The sequence below is a fragment of the Lichenostomus cassidix genome, chromosome 3, assembly GCF_008360975.1.
Source record: "Lichenostomus cassidix isolate B80296 chromosome 3, HeHo_3.0, whole genome shotgun sequence".
In the NCBI taxonomy this organism is placed as follows: domain Eukaryota; kingdom Metazoa; phylum Chordata; class Aves; order Passeriformes; family Meliphagidae; genus Lichenostomus; species Lichenostomus cassidix.
The window spans coordinates 35056081-35075923 of record NC_139483.1 but is presented as its reverse complement, the minus strand read 5'-3'; the positions used below and the strand labels follow the sequence as shown (position 1 = coordinate 35075923).

Here is a 19843-nt window from a genome sequence, read left to right as displayed (position 1 = left end):
CAGGAGATATGCAGCCAATACAACTTTGGTATCCCTTAATAATTTACAGACTGCCTGGACTCTTTCCAGTATGGTTTTAGACAGAATATATCATTTCTGAAAAGTGAGACAGCAGGAAAGCTTCCTTGCTAATTTTATTGACACTGCAAATACAATCCAACTTCTCTGAGAAAATACATTTGTCTATAGATATTTGTAGACTGAAGAAAAAGCCCCAGTGGTTTCATTCTTTCCTTTCAAAGATCTCCCAAAGCATTAAAAAGCATATTTTGCTCGTGGTTTGTGTTTAATGCCTGACAAATTTCTGTCATGTTGTAATCTGTTTTTGTTTTCCCTAGTGTTTTCAAAGGAAAGGAAGCAGAAAGAAACAATCTAAAAAAAAATCCTCCAAACAACACTACAATAGGAAGAGAGGCAACAGCAAATGAAAACATAAATGAAGGCAGTGTGAATGCACTTACAGCCAAACACTTCAACTAATACTACCCTCTGTGACCAAGAATCTCTCTGTGACCAAAGAGTCACCATCTCTTTCATGACTTCTACTGAGTATTAGATTAAGAAGCACCCAAAGGCTTCTTCACTGTTTTCTATGTTCTGAGGACCTGGAGTTAATTAAGGGAATACAATCACAACGTTCTCTATTCTGTAGACTTTTAAGTGCCCTTTTACAAACTGTATTCAGTAAATCTGTTAACTGATATATGTCCTAGTTCTGAGAGCTCATCTCTCTCCTGGTTTCATCAAACTTTAGTCAAATATCTACTTTTGTTTGGTCTTAAGACAAACACAAGAAAGACATTCTGAGCACAGGACATTGGTGTCTGAATTAATTTTTTTAGCAGCCATACCAGGTAGTTGCTAAATCAAACACCTTAAGGAGTTGCTATGGCAAACACTTGAACAACACTGACTTTATCTTAAAAGCTTATTTTGTGGGAAAGTTTACCCTTTTCCCCATTTTCTTCCACTATTAGTATTCTGTCATACTATTTAATTTTTTACTTCAAGGGACTTCTTTCTGTGCTACCTGGTGGTAGATACTAGTACTTATTTTGCAAAAGAACAATGACAAGTAAAAGCCTTAGCTAATAACCCTCCTAAAGGTATTTTCAGGTCCCATCACTGCCCTTCTCCAGCAGCAGAGTCCTTGTCCTCTCACTGGTTCACCTCAGCAAGTGGCCCAAGGAGGGCATAGCACAAAGCTTCTGTGTTCACACCACCCAGCTCTGCCGGAGGACCAGCAGCCCAGGAAAGCCTCTCCTCTGACTCTGTGTGTACCTCCTACACCAGCACCTAAACAGACATTTAAGCAAGCATGCTGCATGAGCTGAGTATAAAGTCAAATAGGGAGGGAGGAAATCTGAAGAGAAACAGGGCAGAAGACAAGCAGAGATAATAATGTTTCACTCCTCTGCAGGAGCAATGACAAGTTGTATTTTGAATAACAATCCTGCTTTTCAAAGGTATTCATGAAACAAAATGAAAGGTATACCTGCTGTACAATTACAGAAGAAAAAATTAAGTTTTCCAGCAGTTTTATTGATACAAAAAAAGCATTGCAACTGCATAAGACAACGAGAAGCAGACCTAGTTTTCATTTAAGAAGCACTTGTGATTTTATACTTGCACAGAGCTCACATTCCTGTGCCAGAATTCAAACACTCACCTCTTCATTGCTTAATTATAATGTTTAAAGTACCACAGAAACAAAATAATACACGCATAAAAGGCACAAATGTTTATACTTAAAGGCTGTAAAGAATAGTTTCAGAACATTTAACCATAACTATTAAGCAAGCTTTAATCTTATATTGAAAGTGTCCAAATATTCCAGATAATAAATACTTTCTCGTAAGATCCAAAGCCTTATATTTTCACCTGAAGCTAAATCTAGACTCTATTAATAAGACTATAGGTTAAAATAAAACATCTGGGGGAAAAAACAAATCTTCATGAAAATCATGCAAGTTTTGTCAGCATACTTGAAAGTTCATTATACTGCATCAAAGGCAGCTAAGAAAATTAACAAAATAATTCTGAAACAAAACCACTACTGAGAATCTTCACAAGACATCTTTGTTCTTACTTTAGGGAAAGAACAATAAAATAAAATAAAGAAAAAGAAACACAGGAAGATTAGACAGGGTGAGAAGAAATGAAAGGAAATTAGTTAAGCAACATTTTCTGCACAGAATAGAATATTTTCACATGGGAAAACTCATTTTTGCAATTCTTCCACACATTTTTCCTACAAACAATATCATCCTCTCCCATCATATCAGAATTTAAAATAGGAGATGACCAAAGTATTACACAAACCAGAATATGTAATTCACTATATCTTCCTTATATGACATTCAAATGAAACAAGATGATGCTGTAAGTCTTAATTACAAAGTAGTGCATTATTGTACAACACTTACAGTATCCCCATAACTATGTAAGAACAAAAGGCAAGTTTTGTTCTCAGAACAAAACTTCTCCAGGCAACCTGTTCCAGATTGCTCAAAGAAGCTGTTGACGACCTATCCCTGGATGTGTTCAAGGCCAGCCTGAATGGGGCTTTGAGCAACCTGGTCAAGTCAAAGGTATCCCTGTCCGTGGCAGGGGAGTTGGAACCAGATGACCTTTAAGGTCCCTATCAACCCAAACCATTCTATGATTCTAATACCTGAACCATGAGACAGATAGATTACATTAGTAATGACAATCAGATGAAACCAATCACAGGTTTCTGTCAAACCCAAAAATCAGGTACCATTAATGAATGATTCAGCCTCATTATTCAGAATTGAACCTAGGTATGAAGCACTCCCTGATCACTCATAACTTTCTGTCAGAGAATCAGAGAAGGAGCTGTATCAGTCGGTCATGATTTTTAGAAGGCATAGATTGGTCAGAGCAACTCTTCTGCCTTCCTTCATCCACTGTCTATTTAAAGAAGCTGGAGTTCCTATAAGAATTCTCCCTGACATCAGAGCAAGGAAGAGATTACTCGAGCTTATCAGACATGCTAGAGAACCTGGAACAGGTAAAGATAATTCTTGTTAACTGCAGCTCTAAATAATTTTAATGTTTTCTATCTTTTTCCTTATGATAAATCTATGCAGTAAGCCTGTTCTTTCACTCTTGAATTTTGCTCACTGATAAACTATCAGTAGCCTATCAAAGTACTATGACTGCTATGATGGAGCTGTCATTTGAAAGTGGACTTGCAAACTGAGCAATTTTAATTGCAACCAGTTTTGGAATTCCCAAGAATTTGCACATCAGTCCATCAGCAAACAAAAATATTCTGCTTATTGGCCAAATTTCCAGGATGTGGTGAAATTACTTAACTGAAGTCACAGGTATGAGGCACCGTGAGGATTGCTCTGTTCTTCTGTCATCCCTCCAAAGATATGACCCTTAGTTTAGATTCAGCTCAGGTTATTTGCTAACACATTTAAAGTTACAGACAAACAAGCACAAAACACTGGGGGGTATTCAGAGAAAAAAAAAATGAAAAAACATTCCTTTTTAGTTCTCTTTCACTATCCATTTCAGTTAACATGCTTCAGGAGCTTTTTTCTTTGCTTTTTCAAAAAATCAAACACCAAGATTTTCCAATTACTCACATGGGCTACTTCCTGTCTACTTATCAACAGTCTTGCTTCATATAACCATCTATATCTTAACTTGATGATTTTCAGTAATTTGTTCAGATAATTTACATGAAACTCTTTATTTCTTCAACTCTTATTTCTTTCCAAAAGCAGAATGGCAACCTTATAACTCATTCTATGCTTCTCTGTAAAATGAGACAATGCCATGGCTTCTTTTCCACATTCTATATCCTGCACAACAGTCAGGTGAGTACATTAAAAAACCCACTAGCTGGAGATGTATGACTGAGGCATGAACAGTGAAAATGTGCACCTGCCTTGTACACAGATCTGTTAATCTCAGGTGAAGGACTTCATTACTGAAAGCTAACTTACAAGTGCATAATTTGGTTTTGTGTACGTAGCAAAGAATTCTTTGATATAAAACTTCTACAGAAATCATTCCTAAGAATAAGAGGAGAAAAGTATTATGGTATTAGGGAGAATGTGATTTGTTTTCCACATGTTATTCTCCCAAACAATCTGACACTTAAGTTTCTGAATAACTAATGCAAGTTTTTCTTCTAAAAAGTCATGCTCAAATGACATTTATTTAATTAGAAATTTTTTTGAAATTTCTCCTAGCACTAAACTGGTGACCAAAAAACCAAATGAAAGAAATTTTAAAATCATCAACTTGGGGAAAAACCTGAAAGATGCCACATTAATTATGGGGAAACTTCCTTGCATTAAATCTATCTGTTTTCAGCAGAATAGTATTTCATAAAAGATAATACTTGCATTTCTGGAAAAAAGTATGTACAGAAAACTCTGCCCTGGAAAGTAGATAAATGAACTTTGTGAAACTATTTTTAATTGCCTAAGAAAGATTAAGGCAATCTAAGCTCCAGAGGGAAGCAAAAATAATAGAAGTTTTGAGAAAAGTCCTTAAAATATTAACTCCTCTGTTTATCAAGCTCAAACACAGGCAATCTGCAGTAGTACTGGCAGCATCTGGTTGAAATGGGATTTATAACTTTAAACAATAATTCTGTTAGAACCCTATAAGGTAAAATAAAGTACATTTGTGATTTAGTGGTTTCCAATACCACTGCATTTTTTAGTGTTTTAGTGAAAAGCATAAGTATCAAGAGGGCAAGAAAAACACTAAATTTCTAGTTACAATTAAGCAGCAGAACCATGGCTTGGCAAAAAACCAAGCCAGTCAAGTAAGACCATTTTTGGCTTCTCTGCTTCGTGCAGGAACATGTGAAAATTTCCTGTTTGCTAAAACAGGTTAAGTAGCTTTGTTCAAATCAAGTATACGTACCTCTTCTGCTGTGCTTGCCCACCCCAAAGATTTTAAAATAAACAGGAATCAAAAGAAGATTTTAAACATATGACACTGAGGTTCCACAGAGCTTAAATTCCTCCTAGTAGTGTTTTTATTCTTATCACAACACTCAACAGTTTACTAATCCTTCAGTGACCACAAGTTAAGACGGAACTGTAACTATGCACACAACACAGCCCTCAAATAACTGAACAACTAAAATTCATTACTATTTTCTAAACAGGCATATTTAGCTGGACAAGAAGTAGTATTTAATGTTTAAGGTGATTTAATGTATGTATCAAAGGACTGCTTTTAAGCGCAGAATGCTGTTTTGCTGGTGAATATAAATATTTTCATGCAAAAAATTGCTTAGCTACCAGCTAAAGGAATTATTATCTCCTTTTATCTATATTTTTTAAGTAAGTTTCTGTTTGCAGTTATCACAGTATATATTGCTTTTTATACTCAGAAATGAAATTTCCAGTAAAACTAAAAATGCATTCAGAATAGCAGAACATTGAACAGCAATTGCAGTAAGAAGCTTTTTGTCTTTGATACACCATTATCCTCAGTTCAGTGATACCCCCCAAGACTTCCCCTCTGTTTATTTCACGTTGTTATCATACACAAATCCTCTCTGATATTATGTGTAATGATATATGATTATTTTACATAAATCTCTATATGTATTTTTATGTAACTGCATTGAAATGGAACCCTCAAACTAAAATGTGTATCTATAAACACCCATTTGATTAATCTCAAATACTTAATGCTATAATTTCAGAGAGGTTATGTTCTTTTCATACTAACAGGGGAGCTCCTCCAGTGTCTTCATTAATCATCATTTTATTGAAATTGAATAATCTGAAGTTCAGACAGAAACAACTCCATTCTTCTATACTAAATACATATATATATATATAATACTTTTCATTTCTCTGAGAGTATCACCTTAATGAATGACAACTTCACTTTAGGTTCAAAATGCAAACATAACCTGACAGCCAATAAAGATTTCCTCTTGGACAATAAATTGGAAGAGGCAGCAACAAAACACAACACATTGAACTCAAGCCTACTGACTTTACTGCTTCAACAGGAGAACTCTATACTTATGGAACATGCAGTACAATCCCTGATTTATATAAAACATCATGAATACATCATAGTTATGAACAAACAACAATGGTTAACTTGGGAACAAACAAATAGGATGATGAAGCAAATTATTTCAAACCATTCTCTCTTTTCAGCTTCTGTCATCTGTAATCACTGGCACCGCAGACAACATTCCCAAATAATAATTTTGGAATCTGCACCACTACTCAGGGTGGCAGTTTGAACACCTAGAAATTCCTCACCTTTTGAAGTATTATGAACAAGAAATATTTGATTGCATGTGTCAGTAGTTGGATACAACATACTAATGTGAAAAAAACAAATTTGGGGCATCTGTTCATTTGTTTGACAGCAAACCTTCAGATAAGTAACTTCTAGAAACATTAGCATTGCTTTAGGCACAAACTATTAGGCTGTATATTCTCCAGGCACATTTTATTAATTACGAATGCCTTCATATTTTCTAAGGCCAAACAAGAAAAAAATTGTATTAGGATTTCACTCCAGAAGATTCTTGTTTCAAATTGACAAATTCTAACCCTATTTGGCATAATTAGGTCTTTGGAGAGCAACACAAACAAGACACAGGACACAAACAAGTACAATAATATGTTTCTACCTTGAGAATGCAAGGCTTCCATAAATATTATGACAGTGGATATGTTTAGTGGCTAGCAGAAAGGAAGAAAAGAAAAGATAGTCTAATTCATGCAGAAAATAATTCCTAGCATGGACTAGCCAACAGACTCTGCAGATTGGTTTTTGGTTGTTTTTTTTCTATTAAAAAAAAATCTAACTAGAAGGAATACTTGCATCACTGTGTGTTGTACTCCTATTGACTACATCCTTCTTCCTCAAGGTCAAAAGATTTGCTCAGGTATCAAACAAACATCAAAGGCCCTGTTGGTATGTTTTAACAACTATCAAAACTTGTGCTGTATATGCCTTGGCACCTCTGTTTGATTTCAAGCTTACACTAAACACTGAAATCTGTCCTACACTTCCAGTCATTCTAACAGAGTTTTGGACCAGAAATAATCAAAATATTATCAACTAATCCTGCAAATTAGAAGTGTATATATATCAACACATGAGCAGCTGCCTTCAAAACTTCTGCTTCTTTCTGTGAAACAGACAGTAATTTCAGGTGGCAATCAAAAGCATCTTTTTCTATATGACTTCAACAACGGTAACTTAAAATCCAACAATATGCAGTCTTTGGAGTTACAGATTACTAATTGATTAAACAGTCTTGGGGAAAAACTAGCAACACAATTTTTTTTTCTTTGCAAACATGACAACTCGCATTATACACTTCAAATTAATTGTATTTCAGGCATTATTCCAAGTCCTGTGTTAGCGGTTCTTTTTCAGTGTTGCATGAGGAAAATGTGTTATTACTTGGTTAGCTCTTAAATACTTTCTTGCCTAACAGTAACTTGTATAAATTCTACATGGCACCTTTAGAGCATTATGCCAAGACCTTTGCACTGTATCAACAAACCAAAAAAAAAAAAAAAAATCAATGCTTGAGCCTGTATGAAGTGCATTAGCAGCAGTTCTGTATTTTTGTTTATTAGGTCTCTCGATGTTTTAGTGAGTTGTTACATCATGACAGAATGCTACAGAGTCAATCATGTGATCACCTGTGTTTTTTTTAAGGCCTCTTCAAAGTATCATGTTTTAAAAAATTGTCTGACTGTCAGTTAGGTAAACCAGAGAGACAGGCAGAAATCCTGAAAGTATTAAAGTGACAGAGGAGAAGATTTACTTTCCTGCACTGGCTGAGACAACAGCATTTACACAGTGCCATTTTCCAATATATTGCTTTAATATTCAATATATTTCAGTAGGTTTAGACCACACATTCAGCATATTTTTCCCAAAATCTAAAGCTATTCACTCAACTGCATGACAAGGGTTTATTTTGGTCTATAAAACTAATCCTGGGACTGTTCAACTAAAATAGCTTTTCACCACAACAGGTGTTAGCTGATCATTAGCAGAGCTGGGTTTAAAGCTCTTAACCACAGCCATTAGAAATACCTCTTGGTGTTAAAAAGTCAAGAGCGAGGCCAAAACACCATCAGCGCTCTGCATCAAGGGACTAGTTTAATTAGAATGGCATTTTTAAAATTCACTTTGTCTAGTCTTGTCTGGTAGCCTCAGCACTCAAGTTTTAACATTACATCATTGTAAATACAAGAGTACTTTTTGTTGACTTTGACTACTAAAACAAGAAGACACTATTTGATTTTTTTTTTTTTTGCATTGCTATATACTTCAATGTGTTTGAATGAGATTTTTTCACATACGTTATATCAGAAGCTTGGAAAATTTATTGCATTTGGAGTAAAATACTAATTATGAGTGCTTGAAAATGAAACATATGTATAAACACACACAGAGGTTACATTTTTCAGTTTTCTTTTTGTCCATACACACTTTATAAGGCAAAATGCTAGAGATCTCTTAGGTAAACAGTTACTTATTTGCACTATACTAGTTTGATTTAGAAATGAATGCTAGACTCAATAGAGCAGCAATTATATCGCACTACAGGCAATTTAATGTTCTCAATTTGATCTTAGTCTGCAAGTGACTGATTCTCTCTCTGAAATTTAATATATCTGGAATTTATCATATCTGAAGGTACATTAAATACAATATAAGATTTATTTAGTGGTTGGCTCAATCAATTCAAAAGTTAAAAGGCAAGATTGGAATAAATTTTCTTCTCAGAAGACTTCAAAAATATCCTAATACATGAAGGTTAATGTAATTTGACTTCAACTGTATTTTCCACACATTTTTTTACCACCCCATTCAAATAGTGTTCTGTAGCAAATGGGTAGGTTGTGATAAAACCCACCCACAAGTATCCTCACATTCTGTCCTGCTTATCATTCCAAACGTATTTCCCCTCCATGGCACTCGTTTTAAGCAGTAACTCTTACTCCTCCTGATATCTACCTAGCAAAGGGACAGCTCTTGCTTTTAGGCAATTTTTTATGTTAGATCAGCTTGGAAACTGTGCTGGCTTTAGTGCCACTTCTGTAGAATTACCTAGAATTTCACGGAATTTTAAAAAAAATCAGGCAGGAAAGCTTGCGAGTTAATTCTATTATCTGCTCTAAGATACTTGTTACTATCCTTATTAGAAATAGCAAGACACTTCATCATCTTTCTTCAGCCATCTCCTCTACCTCCCCTTAAAAGAAAGCAGTTGTGGTTGGAAAAACCCAGCACAGCTTCTTCTCAGCAACAGATCAACATTGCTTCATACTCACCAGCAACCTTTTCCTTTGTTAGTCAATACTCAGACTCAGCATAGTCAGCTAACTATACAATTGAAAGTCTTGATGGGCAAAAAGGATGACTCCCCCCCAAAAAAATATCCTCAGACTTCACAGTTTGTTTGTTCCACTTGTATTCTTTAGCAAAGGAAACACAGGCAATATTCAGGTCAAATGAGGCTGCATTACCCCTGGTCTTGGTTCTTCTAAATAACATTAAACAAGAGAACATCCAACTTCTGTTTGCCTTCTCCATCACCATCTCACTTGAAATCTGAATTAATCTCCAGCCTATTTTGTCTCTTCAGTGAATTTCATTTTTGAAGAACAGAGAGCAAAAAGAACCATACAAAAGGTCAAGATCTGCTGCTTTTACTAACTGATCTAAATATGTCATTCTGTGAAAAGCTGCATCTTTGTTTTTTCCTCCTTCTGCTTCCATGTACACTTCCGTACATGCAGAATACAATCAAAACAACTCACTCTCCTTCATCCCAACTACACTTTTCAGAAGTGTAAAGGGAAATGGTTAAGCACAGTCAGAACAAGGTTCATATCCAAACATATGAACTGCCATAGCTGTTCCTTCTTTCTGTTACAGTCTTTACATCTACTGAATACACATCAAGAACTTCATCAGCTTTTAAGTTGGATGTTCCTGTGTTTTGCCTTGGAAAATCTCTCTCACTCTTCTGCAACTCAGAAACACCAAAATATTGTCTGTATTAAAACAATTAAATGAAAGGGGGTCTTTTGATGTGGACATAGGGATACTGGAAATGGATCTCTACTCAGAAGTAGAAGAAACACAAGCACATGATGATTATCTTTCCAGCTAGCTCTGAATGTAGCTCTGCAGATAAAACTGAAATGACAGCCCAGTGTCCCCTACATGATACAATTCACAGGGAAAAAGGTCAACGAAAATGAGCACTAGAGAAATCTTCCCTTTCAAAGGATGTCTCATATGTTCCACAAAAAGAGCTGTGTGAAAGGAGCACAAAGATTTATGCTTACTGGAGTATTTTCAGTGGAAACAAAAGACTCAAAGAAAGCATTGTATGGATTTAAATGTAACAGAAACACAAAGAAGCAAGCTCATATTAGCCTGCATGGAACAAAAATATAATAAAAAGTAGAGACATTTATAGTGAGCTATAAACATGATTCTTTGCTTTTGTATAATGCAGTCTGTGACTTAACTTGCATGAATGCAGGTACGCAACTTGCAAAAAAAGCTATGGAAGAAACAAATATCACAATTCTAAGTAATTTTAGACACGATGAAAAAATCAACTCAGTTCAGGTTTGGCTAGGAAAGTATTTCAATGCTTTTCTCCCCTTCGGATATTCTACTTTCTAATAACAGTACTAAGATATTATCAATCAAATTAGTTGTTCGGTTCTACTTGTACCAAATTGCAGAAGTATCCTGGATGTCCAGAACTGTATAAGTTTTCTTCTACATTAACAGACACTGGTGGGCTGATAGCAGTTTTTAAGAGCTTGACACTCTCTTACGATATTAAGTGGCATGCATATTGTATCTTCATGTAAGATGTAAAAGAATAATACTTTTTCATGTTGTTGCCTAACCTGTCTTTTGGGTTGCTGTTTACTTTTCATTTTAAAAGACTATTTAAGTTCAGAAGCAAGCTTTTCTTGGAGGTTCTCAATTTTTTCTTTTAGGATAAGGAAGAAACCAGAGAAGAAAAGGAAGTGTCATGAAAAAAAGAAGATACTGTTTTATTTAAAGGAATCAGCTTTCAGTGACTGGTGAAGGGTAAACCACATAAGATATGGCTCCTATTTTCACTTAGAATGGAGTCCAGCCATATGACTGACACTTGTTCTGTTGTGCCAAACACATCACTTAGTCTGTGTTATGCTGAAAACAACTTCAGCCAGATTTGACTGTAGTAGCATTGTTTTTTTCAGGTCTGTGGTTTGGACTTACTCCTGAAACAGCTTAAGTACAGACTTCCACACCACATCACAGTACTGCACTTATTTCCTAAGGCCCAATCTCAACAGCAATAAATCACAATTTTGGATACAAAAGACTAGACTTTAACTCTTTGGTACCAATGATAAGGATTTCCCTAGTTATTAAACAACAGCACATTTCTCATTTTAACTGCTCAGCCTCTGGAATTTCAGCATCTATGCCAAGATTTCTCAACCATCATGTGCTCTTGTGATTATATCCTGAAAATGAGAACAGAGCAGCACTTTTTTCTTTTTTTCCTCTGCACAGGTAGTAAAACAGTCAATCTGGTTTGACAATGGCTAGATATCGTATTTTAAAAATAGATCATTTCAGGACTGTATGCAATGGTACATGCCGTCTGAGGACTTGCAGTCTGTTTAGCCTCAAGACAAACTAAGCAAATGACTGAAAAAAAGACTGAAAGTTAAAAAACTGTGTCAATGGAGAATATTTTCCAACTTGCTAGAATTGGCCATGTGGGAGAAGAAATATGTCCTATTCCCCTTGCAAACTACCACAGCAGGCTCTTAAATCCTCTGTCCTTCATGCTCTACCCCATCTTCAGCCTTGCCTCTCCTCTGACAAGAAGCATTTTTGGAACAGACAGTGCTATACGTTAACTCATCCTCTGCTGATAGAAATTTATTCTCCAGGGAGACAGTTATGACTTTTAATTTTTCCATTTTTGTTACTGCTGCCTATGGCTATGGACAAAAATAATGATTTTTCAATACTACTTTCATAGGCTGATATTTTTAAAATTTTTTTTAAGTAGTACTTCTTACATAGCAAAATCCAGGTAAAACTACACATTATGGTAGCCATTTCCTTCTTTCTGCTTCTTTGCCTGTTTGAACTTTTCAGGGCAAACTCAATGCTTTCAAAACTCTGGATCACTGGAAAAATTCTTTAGCCCTGACAGATCCTGCATCCTTATGCAACTGATCCAGGGAGGTGGGATTAGTCTGTTCTGCCTGCCTACTCACATTTATGAGCTCACCACTATTTTTTTTTCCATAGACTGCCAGTGATACTTCCTGTTTATTTGGTCTATCAACAGCCTCTGGAAGAATGCTGCTTTATATACCGTTGTTATCTGATGCCACATAGATTTGCACTCTAACAGCAACTTTTATCTTTAATTCTGCAATGACAGCTTCAGGACAAATAAAGATTTACAATAATTATCCTTAAAATACCTTAACAGAGTATCTTTTGCAGGAAGAGAATATAGGGTAGCAAAAGTACTTGTTCTCAGACAGATCTGGAGCTCAACCACAAAAATTACACAAAACAATGAAGCCTTACAAGTTCCCTTCACAGCCTCACTAAAAGGCATAATATTATCTTCTTGGAAAGAACCAATTTAACTGTTTTCATAATTTCAAAAGTTTAACATGAGTCAACGGCATGAGAATAGTAACAGTTGCATACAACTTTTACATTGTAAAATATACATGTCCCATTCGTGAACCCATCCTATAATGATGTTAACTAGTCAAAATCAGCTATCACATTTTTTCTATAACAGGAACAGTCAAAAAATTCAGGAATAATTACATGCCTAGACCAGTGATTTATAGTAAGGCTGCCACCGACTTTATTACTCATCTATGTCAGAACAAATTAGAGAATTTCTATAAAACACTCTCCCAGCCTTCAGTCTGTAAGAACAGCTGTCTGTAGAACAGTGAGACACAGCAAAAGAAAAACCACACAATTCCAGACAGGGCCCTACAGGGAGTGTGTCTACCTGGTTTTCCCCCATTTTGCATGCCAGCATCCACCACAGGAATTCTGCCTACAATGGTTTTCTATGGCTCAGCAGTCTACATACTGCAGTACTGGGTGTTCACAGGTAATGTACCATGTTAACGCAAGAGGCATGCCTCAATTACAGCCTGGTGGGCTAAGAGGCTAGGAGATGGCTGGAGACAATTTCAGAGAGACTTCTAGGATGGCCTCATCAATTTACCTGGAAAGAGCATATTAACAAGTCTCAATGCCCATTAAAAGATACTTGATTTCTGATTTAAGTTCCTTCCTGACTTCACCAGCAGAATTATTTTGTCTCTTTAAAGAGCTACTGCTCTCACGTGCAATAGCATCAAGCTGCTGTAGGCCACCAGCAGCCTGGCTTTAAACCTTATCAGCAAAAGTTTAGTTTCCAGGAGCAAAACAAAACTGCCACCTTCCTTTCAGAGGCTGAAGACACAATAGTCGTGAAAGAAGACCAACTCTTTAAGCAGCAACCAAAAGTGAGGAAGGAATGTAATAAAAATAGTCAGCTATACATCAGAAAGAAAGGAATTAGGGAAGATGAGAGCATAAATAAAGATAAACAAGAGGCAAGTGCTGACAAAGAAGGGCTGAGAGGAATATGGCATGGATGAGTAAACAAAAAGGAAAGCTGACACAAGCACAAGTGACTAATACTGGGGAGGGGGGAGAATGAGAGACTAGGGAGCATGAAAGAAAATCTTGTCTTGGTGGGCAAAAGTGAGTAACATTCCTAAATCTGAGATTTGTGTAGAGAGAAGCTATAATCTGAATATATTTATTAGAGACAAATGCCAATGTCTGGGATGTGCTTTGACTTGACAGAAGTTAGAAGCATGAGCTGTAATGTATTAAGCTTCAAACACAACAGTGTCTGACCAGTTGTATTACACACAGAAACAACAGTAGTTATTAAAATCACTATGAAAATTGGATGAAGAATCATTAAATAGTTTGGGTTGGAAGCAACCCTTAAAGCAAACCTTTAAAACCAATCCCCCTGCAATGATCAGGGACATCTTCAACTAGGTCAGGTTGGCCAGAGCCTCATCCAATTTGACCTTAAATGTTTTCAGGGATGGGGCATCTACCATATCTCTGGGCAACTTGTTCCAGTGTTTCACCATCACCTTCACAAAATACTTCCACTTAATATTTGGTCTGAAGAAGCTACAAGATATTTTACTTTGACAAAACATAGTCTGCCAAAAGGCAATCTTTACAGTTATGTACCCCTATGGTTTGCATCTTCCCAGCTTTATTAGAGCTATAACATACAGAAATAAACATCTGCCTACTATAGATACGGAAAAGACAATATTCAGACACAAAGACACACACTGCACTTCTTGCACAATAAGCTGTAAGACAAGAACTATGTTCTTACTCCAGCCACTAAACGTCCTGCTTGCTTTTTGACTCCCACTACTAAGCTATTAAGAATTTCAGACCATGTAAGCCATTCAAAATAAAAACAATTTTCTAAACATATTTAGTTCCTTTGTTTCAAAACTAAGGGTTTCACAGGCATGCATTAAACTAAAAAGCAAAGAAAACACCCAAATTAGGTTTTAGATAAAAACCCAGTGCATACGCTTTCCCTCTTTTAGTGTTGCAATTTTGAAATCAAACATCTAATCTTACAGCACAGAAAAATCTTTCACAGTCTATTTACAGAATTCTGTAAAAAATATTTTCTCACTCATCTTTTGTCTAGACTAGACAGAATTCATTGGAGAATGTGTTGGACAATGTATTCTGACAAATGTACTTAAGAAGAATCTAGCTGACACAAGACATGAATTCTTTCGAGAAAAAAAGAGCCCAAGCTCCTATGTAATTAATGCAACACATGCTTAAGGATAACACAGACAAGACAGTAAAATCTCAAATATGTCAAAATATATCAACTAATACCTAGAGTCATGATTTTCAGTTCAGAAAAGGCCTCAAAACTCAGCTTCTCAGATAGAAAAACATTAAATAGTGTAAATATTTTAAAACATTTTTGCAAATTGAAACATGCAGACATGATGCTTTTAAACATTTTACTGGCCTTTATTTGAATAGTCTTCATAACTAACAGCTCTACTTGCTATGATTAATGCAGCCAATCCAAACATGTCAAAAGTATTTATGTTACACCATATTATCATATATGCTATATGCTAGGCATATAAATTATACCAGAAAAAAAGTCTGAAATTTCTCACAGTAATCAAGAGACACATTTATCATACACATTACTTGAACAGTCCACTAAATGAGTTGGCATTGCTTTATTTCCTGATGCAATGGGATAACTTTCATGAACAGAATATGAACCTTTCCTACTCACGTATTTGCATAACTGGAAATTACTTTTCATATGGGTCACCAATACTTCATCTGAATTAGCTTATGAAGTTTTCCTGCATATTTGAAGTTACAAATAAGTATTAAAAATAACACTTTGCTTCATTGCCCTGTAAATGATACCAGTAAAAATGTATTTCTGGAAGAAAAAGCCCCACCTAAAATTCCATTTTTCTGTTTAAACATGCTGCTTTTGATGAAAGAAAGGAAAGGAAATACTGTGGAAATACCAGAATGAGAGCTCTCAATCTTTGTCCTTCTGTAACCTAGAGGGCATCATGTTTTTTTGACAACACACTGAAGCCAACTAACTCCTCATACACGGGAAGGACACTGTACAAAACCATAACCAAGACCACTGCTGAACAGAGTGGGGTTTACTCAAATGAGGACAGCTATGCAAGTAAAGGAGTATTTCCATGAACCTAAGCTGTGTTTCTTCAGAAAGTGTTCCAGATTAGTTACTCCAAATCTTTCTCCATTACACCTTCTTTCAAAAGCCCATGCTGTATAAACTTAGAACTTGATTAAACATATTTTTCCTCAAAAATCTTGAGGTGTCCATCAATAAATGTACAAAAGAAAATACAAATTAGAAATCCTTTCCAGTAGCTTGGCTACCTAAAACTTCAAAAGGTAAAAAAACCAAAGGAAAAAAAAGATTAAAGAAAGGAAGAATCATTGGAGCCAATTCAGTTTTCCATCCCTAATTTTGGGGGAATAGAAAGAGACATTCTTGCAGAAATGGGGTAAGATAGATTTATTGCTTATCAAGTTCATATTATATTTTTCCCAAAGCAGCTAGAATAGAACAGCTATAACTGACTGCATCCAAAAAAACCAAGAACAACAGGACAGTGACATCTCACTGATGATAAATGAATCAGAGTATCAGATTTGCATATGGATAACACATGAACTGATCATCATAACATCATCAAAAAGGGGTCACCAAGCATCAGACAGAATAGTGAGAATGTCTGATTTCCTTCAGATGATACCTCAGACAGTATTTTGTTGAATAATTCCACCTTCTTGTTGCAATGAAATCTTTCTTGCTGAAGTAAATTATAATAGTTATAATTGGTGAAGGCCATAAGGGGGGGAAGGGAAGCCTGGGACATGTCAACTGGATGTCAGAGGCTGCTAGAAAAAATAAGTGAACTGCTGATAGATAAAGAGGAAGGAGGAGGGGGAGAAGAAAGGCTGCTGTGGGAAAAAATATTATTAACTGTCATCAAATTTGCCTGCTTAACTTCTCAAACCCTTAGACAGGCAAAAGATCTATTAATATTTTAACATGATATTCATGTTCTTTTACACAGCAGTTTCAGTGAGCCCACGAAAATCTATGGCTCGAGTAATTGTGTATGGATTATACAAAAGAGCACACTATGCTAGAAAGGAAAGACTATCCCAAGTTTCTTGCTCAGAAAGGCACACAATAAATCAGGAATCATCTCTTGCAAGATATGATGCAAGCAGAGCTGTGGATCCCACGGACTGAGGGAAGAATGCAGACCACAGAGGAGAACAAAGTTGAAAGGGATAAAAGTGTCAATTATGTTGAAATCTGATACTTTGTAAAATAAACCAACTTCAGACAGACTGTTACTTAATCCCAGTTTTGGAATGGAATGCAAGCTTCACCCCCGACCTACAACACATGTACTACAGCACCCAGTTCCTTTACCCTAAAACATCTAAACACATACAACAGCAGCAAACACAACTGACAACACCAGGCCAGTTTCCTATCCACAAAACAGCGCAAGCCTAAGCACCAGACACGTGAATAAGCTTCCAGGAGATCAGGCAAGTCTTTGCACATGCAGCAGAAAGAGGCAGCTTCTCTTTTGCTATACTCAATCTGATTTCCCAGTACTGTGTGATGGGCCAGAAGGCATACATGCGTTAAATTAGCAAGTGTTTAGATCCTGACATTCCTGCAAAATGATTCAGACTTCTGAATAAAGTCTTTAGAAAGAAAAAAAAATTAAAGCAAAAGAAAAGAATAGACTAGCTTTGAATTCATTTACTTAAAAAAAGTCTCACTAGTAACTAGCAGGGCTTTGCTGAGAGAAAGCCTTTGCAGCGTTATAATCTTGTAACCAACAGAGGCTATTCAAAATGGGCAACACAGCTTAGAAAAGAAGTGAAAGAAACTTTTTTATAAAGCCACAAAAGTTACAGCAGTAGAGACACATGGCAGTCTTAATGAGCTTTTCAATACTCTTGTTGCTTATAAAACATAAAAAAACTGCAGCCATTTTCTCAGCAGAGAAAAATGCACTGCTTTTATTTAAGCTATATAAACAACTTCTCTTTAGAAACCAAATTGGCATGTTAGTTTTATAGAGATTTTGATAGGAAGGCTTAACATTAAAAATATCATATGCCGTGATTTGATTGCTCCCTAGTTGTACATTAATATTGCAAATGCCATAGCAAAGATGAGAAAAACAAAGCATTTCCATTTCCACCTTCCACTCCCTCCTGCCAAAGCCCCCATCTACAGTGAAAAGCAGAAAAAGTATTCATATATGCATATTCATACACGCACACTCAATAAAATGTGCCCTATAATTCTTCAGTCTGATTTTCAAAGGTACTGTACAACATCAGCTTCTGTTACACTCAATAAATGACCACCTCTGGAAAAAAAATATCCAACCATTCTAAAACTCCTTAGTAAAAACAGTCTCTTATGGAATCAGTAGCTTAACACGGGAGAAAAACATTCCCATCTGGTTTATCTTTGGAATACATAGTGTTCCTTAGATTTTGAAGACTCCTTCCACATTCTCCAAGTCCTCGATCAGACCTTGGTATCCCTCAGAGCATTACTGGAATGATTTCAGAATGATAAATTACTCTTGTTAGAAGATGGTAAATAACTTCAGTTTTGTAATCCAAGCAAAATACAAGTTACTACACTGTTTTTTTCCTCTTTAAGAAAGATATCCTCACCTGTTCAAAGTGTCCACAGACAGAAGAATTGCCAGAGCTTCTTTTTCCCTTTTTCACCACTTAATAAAGAAACTGACTGTTCTACTCTCCATAAACCCTGAGAAGCCTCAGAATCATAAGAAACCAAAGCAACTAAATTTTCCACGGTCCCTTTTCTCTCTTCCTTCTCATCTTCCATGGATTCCAAAGACACAAATATGAGGCTAATTTGTGGGATGTACAAAGCAAGGCTTCTCCTTCACAGTTTCTGGTTACTTTCTCTTCTCAGTGCCCTACAGGTTAATACTGTTGCTGCCACTCAATGTCCCTTGATCATAACACACTAATAAGGGAAAAAAATAATATTCTCCCACACTGGGCTAAGTGCTCATCACATTTACCACAAAAACCATTTCTCCTGGACTGTTCAAGAGCTTCAACAGATGGAATGGGTAATTGTAAGGACCAGCTACATTTTCTTAATCTTGGATTTTGGTTGGAGTGTCATATTAGACTATGAAACATTGAATTGTTTCCCCAGTATGTAAACTATAAGTTATACTATAAGCTTTCTATGAAGCTGTAAGAACTTGTATTGCAGAGTCTAATCCTACTGGCCTTTTTTGTAAAAAAAAGAAAACTTTTTTCTCTTTTGTAACAGAAAAACGCAACACCATCCAGTATTTAATAGTTTCCCTATTTTTCTGCAAGAACTGCATAATATTAAAATTAAAACATAAAGGAATATTTATCAGTTCTTAAACAGAGGTTTAATGTGTTCCTGGAACATTTTTTGCATTTCAGAAATAGTTTGCAGTCTCTTGTTCAAAAGCTTATGTTTGCATCAAACACCTTTTATAAAGCTTTAAATGTAATTTTTAATTTTCTTTTTAAATATCATGTACACTTAGCACTGTTATTCATTTCATCTCCTCTTTGGTATACTGTCTGAACTGCATTACCTATTTGAAATAATGCAAACAACAAATCTTGCAAGGGAATTTGTTTAAGACTTACTTTTTCTCATTTCCTAAAAGGATTTTTTTTCTTAAAAAAGCATTTTCGCCACCAATATACAGCTCAGTCATGCACTTGTGTACTTCTAGAGAAAACTGCTAACCAATATAAAATGCAGCAGAACTTCACAATTGTATTTTTACATTAAAAACAATCCACTGATATTAAAGAAGGTAAGGAAGCATATTTAGGCATTGTAAAACTAACTTGGGGACCTGGGAATAAACCAAGCTATACAACCTCCATGTAAAAAGCAGCACTGATTTAGTTCTTTGGTTTCTTGCATCAACTACTTTCTACATCCTACAAAGAAAGCTCAAGGGAAAAAATTTATTAAAAGGAACAAACCAGAGAAGCACTGAGTCTCACTACTGGTTCATGGTCCCACCTTCTCTCTCTTAAAAATGGCTTT

At 35.7% G+C, this 19843-nt stretch overlaps 1 protein-coding gene across 3 annotated transcripts in view; it reads right to left on the bottom strand.

Annotated features, from left to right (window-relative positions):
- Window positions 1-19843, bottom strand: part of TTC27 (tetratricopeptide repeat domain 27) — a 112392-nt gene that overhangs the window by 53715 nt on the left and 38834 nt on the right. The gene's annotated exons all lie outside the window — the stretch shown is intronic.